At 51.3% G+C, this 4,267-nt stretch overlaps 1 long non-coding RNA gene across 1 annotated transcript; it reads left to right on the plus strand.

Annotated features, from left to right (window-relative positions):
* Positions 1–297: 297 nt before the first annotated feature.
* Positions 298–1,344, plus strand: LOC141372086 (uncharacterized). Its single transcript, XR_012377416.1, has 2 exons — positions 298–535; positions 948–1,344. It is a non-coding gene; the product is annotated as an uncharacterized lncRNA (long non-coding RNA).
* Positions 1,345–4,267: the final 2,923 nt, after the last annotated feature.

Consider the following 4,267-nt stretch of genomic DNA (forward strand, 5'->3'; position numbering starts at 1 on the left):
AAGTGTCACATGATTGAGGATAAGAGCCGTCCCTCCTCTAGCACCGCTCGCCCACTCACTGTCGTCAGCCCTGAACCAGAGGTAACCCTGGTGATAACGTCCAGTGTTCGGATCTTGCACGTGGCTGCAAGGTTCTGAGAGCCATTGTGAGTCACCACGACACCTCTGGGGCTTAGCCAATCAGGCCTTAGGGCTCAGGGAAGAAGAAAACAAGGAAAGAATTTTTCCTCTCGCTCCTTGATCTCTCTTCCGGACCTTTCTCTACAGAAACCTGAATGGTCTCTGAGGTAAGCCATCGTCTGTAATATGGTTTGGGACCGTTACCACACTAACCCACCTGATGAACCCCAGCCCTACTGGATAGAAGGGGGAGGTTACAGGACTGTCATTTGCTCAAACTGGCACAGAGACAGTCTGTAGAGAAGTGGGGAGGACCAGGGCCTCTAGATCCGGCCTTTTTACGTCTAGTCCCAGCTCTGTGTGTAGCCCGAGCCAGTGCCTTCATTTCTCCACTGAGTCAACAACTGAGAACACAGTAAGTACCTGCCCCCAACCCTGGCACTGGGTCAGATTCAAAAAATACTGCCCAAAGCTTTGGGAGGCAGGGCAGTCTGGGGGTCCTGGTGAGGTATCAGGGGTGTGGGGCTCATGGTCAGCTATCGGGGTGAGTGCAGTCTTCGAACACGATTGGTCATGACGCTCACAGACAGCCTCTCCAGGCCTTCAACTGATCTGTCAGCACCTAGTTCCCAGCCTTAGATCTTTTCCTTCTTGAAATGCCTTTCTCTTTAACCTTTCTTGACTGATGGGGGGAACGAGGCAAAAAAAAAAAAAAAAAAGCCATCTCTTAGGACTACGCTGGAAAGAAGCGTGTGTGGCGGGGAGGTGGCCGGGGGAAGAGGCAGGAGGGTCCCCGGAATCCACTTGAGTTTCATCATCTTTTTCAGGCTTCCTCCGTTGTGCTCCTTTTGTGAGGCCATCTGCGGCATTGGCCAGTCATGGAGAAAGAGAACTCTGAAGTCAAACCCAGCACATGCACACCGAGCGATGAGAAGAAGACAAGTGGCAGCTCAAAAGAAACCGTGCCCACCCAAAATGTGCTGTACTTTCTACTGGGGAGGCAGGTGGGGAGGCACAGGGGTGATGTGGATCTGTCCAGGTGGGTGTGGATGCTGACCTGAGCCACACAGCAGGGTGGAGCTGGCCCTTGCTAAAGAGCATGGGTTCTTACCTGCTTATGCCTACCCACAATTTCTGAAAATGCAAAACAAAAAAAAAAATTGATTTAAAGTAATATACACCTCCCTTGTTTCAGCTACTACAATAAAAGCTGAGTTTTCATCCCTTTCGGTTTGGTATGTTTTTCTTGCCCAAGCGGCGTTTTTAGGTTAGTTACGCGGGACAGGGGATTCCATGCATGGTGACGTGGAATGCGGCAGCTCGCACAGCCTGGGAGGTGGTGAGATCCCACGGCAGGTCACATCTCGTCCGCCTTTAAGCTGAAACAAAAGCCAGGGACCGGTGATGTAGATAGAAGGGGGTCCCTCCGGGAACGGAGAGTCCTGTCCCTAGGCATTTGAGCAGACACCGGCTGTGTCCCCCTGGAAAACCTAGTTGCTAACCCTGGTGAAAGACATGAAGAGAGGGCCACGAGCGGGCTGGGGAAGTTTAGGATGCTGGTTTTGGTTTGTTCTTTTATTCCGACGCTCTCGGGAATATCATTGAGACACTACCGCATTGTGTCTTGGTTTCTATTTCATATTTTTAAAAAATCAGAGCACACGTCATTTTAGTATGGGAACGTCACACCTTCAGGGCCTCCTGAAGGTAACGGCTCTTCTCACTGCCCCCCGAGGTGTGCATGGCCGGGCCCCTCGGCGGGGTGGGGTAAAGCCGGGCGGGCGGCGGCTGCGGACACTGTGCCGGACTGAAGGCCCCAGCCCGTCTCAGCAGGACTGGGGCGCCGGCTCCCGGGACAGAGCCCCCCCACTCCCCGGGAGGCTGAGGGGGGCGACAGGCCCTCGGGGAAGTGGGCACGCGAGTGAGGACGTGGGGCGTGGAGAAGCGGGCCGAGGACGAGGGGAGGCGCTGTGGGGGGGTGGGGGGGGACAACGAGGGGACCCGAGCGAGGGCGGAGCCGGGGAAGCAGCGCCGCGGCGGACACGCGTGTGCCGGGCGGTGGGGCCGCGGCCTGTCCCTGCGCCCCCTGCCGGGCGGGGCCGGTCCTCCACCACCCCCCCCCCCCTCCCCCCCGCCTGCCCGCACCTCGGGTCCGAGGCCGCCGGTGAAGCGGGACCGCTGCAGCCCTCCACGTCCGGTCACCTCCTCCCCGGGCCTGTCCCCTCGCCGCGCGCGGTCTGACTCGGCCTCCGGGGTCCCCGGCGGGGCGGCTTCGCGCACCGGGTTGCCGCGCCGCTCACAGCCAACGGAGGCGCGACGGGCCGCGACGCTCGGGACGAGTCCCACTGCCATCCCCTCGAGCGACGGGAAGCGCGGCGCAGAGGGCTGTGGCAATGTACCTTGTGGTGCCGGGCAGCGCGGGCGCCCACGTGAGCGCAGGGTCCCCGACCCGCCGCAGCAGGGGGCTCTCGGGACGCCCCAGAGCGGCCCGCACCGCCTACCGCGCATCTCCCTGGGGCGCCTGGTGTCCATTGATGCAAAAATGGTAAAATTGTTGATGAAGCACAGTTTATCTATTTGTTTTCTTTAGTCAGTTGTGCTTTGGGAATTGTAGGTAAGAAACCAGGGCCAAATCCAAGGTCATGAAAATTCACCTCTATGTTTTTTTCTAGGAGATTTATAGTTTTAGGACCTACATTTAGGTCTTTTGATCCATTCTAAGTTTTGTATATGATGTGAGGTAAGAGTCCTTTTTTATCCCTTGCATGTGCTTGCCCAGCTGTCCCAGGATTATTTGTGAAGAAGATTTTCCTTTCTTCACTGAATTGTCTTGGTGTCTTTGGCAAAAATCAGTTGCTTATTCTAATAGCCCACACATATAATGAACTCTTACAACTGAATAACAAAAATCAAAACCCCAATTTAGAAATTGGCAAAGGACTTGTATAGAGATTTCTCCAAGAAGATATACAAATGGCCAACAAGCACATGAAAAGATGCTCAACGTCATTAGTTACTGGGGAAATGCAAATCCAGTCCACAATAAGGTATCACTTCACACTCACTAGGCTAGCCAAAAAACAAGACAAAACAGAAATTAACATGTGCTGGAGAGAATATGGAGAAACGGGAACCCTCATACGTTATAGGACTGTAAAATAGTGCAGACACTTTGCAAAACCGTCCAGCACTTCCTCAGATAAGAAACACAGAATTACCAATGGCCTAGCATATACCCAAGAGAAATGAAATCATGTCTACACCGACACTCGCAGGCAAATGGAAATTTTACCTTTATTCAGAATAGCCCAACAGAAGAAACAGCCCATATGTCCAACAAAAGATTATTGGATAAACAAATTGTATATCCATACAATGGAATATTATTTGGCCATGCAAAGGAATGATGTAGTGATCCATGCTACAACATGGATGAACCTCGAAAACACTGTGCCAAGTGAAATAAGCCAGAAAAAAAGGCCACATTTTATAGGATTCCGTTCATAGAATAGCGAAATCTATAAAATATCCTTGTCTTGTTTCTGATCATGGGGGTAAAGCATTTATCCTTTCACCATTAAGCTGTGGGGTTTTCACACATACTCTTTACGAGGGTGAGGAATAAATTGAGGATATTAATGTTCACTGGAAGATTTATCAGGTTTCTTTTTGGTGTAGTCCGAATATTTTTCATCAGGAACAAGTGTGTGACACTGTTGAACTTAACTAAGCCGTACTCTGCACACCTACTGTTTATCACCGGCCGGCAGCTGGTAACCTTACGCCTTTTCTCTTGCGGAAGAAATGTATGTAATCCATTCCTAGTAAGAAGTAATATTATCAGAAAGAAATGAGACTTCCTTCGGCAGTGAATTTTTATTAAAAGTGCTGGCAAGCTAGTTTGAAGGCTAAAATATGTTTCAAAATACATGCATCGCCCCCCCCCCCCCGCATTCAGCTGCTCCTGCTATTCTTGAGCTCCTGACTTTCAGAGTTAGGAATTCTTCTATTGCTAAGAAATTTGCTAGTAGGTTTCCCTGTAATATATGTTAAGACTTAGTTATTTCAAAGGCTTGTGAAATGTTTGGAGAAGTTGTAACTCTTAAACCAGCAGGGGTGATTTGGGGCATTCTAAAATTGGGTGTGT

This window comes from Callorhinus ursinus, unplaced genomic scaffold, assembly GCF_003265705.2.
Source record: "Callorhinus ursinus isolate GAN/ISIS: 27379988/994484 unplaced genomic scaffold, GSC_fseal_2.0 scaffold874, whole genome shotgun sequence".
NCBI classification, from domain to species: domain Eukaryota; kingdom Metazoa; phylum Chordata; class Mammalia; order Carnivora; family Otariidae; genus Callorhinus; species Callorhinus ursinus.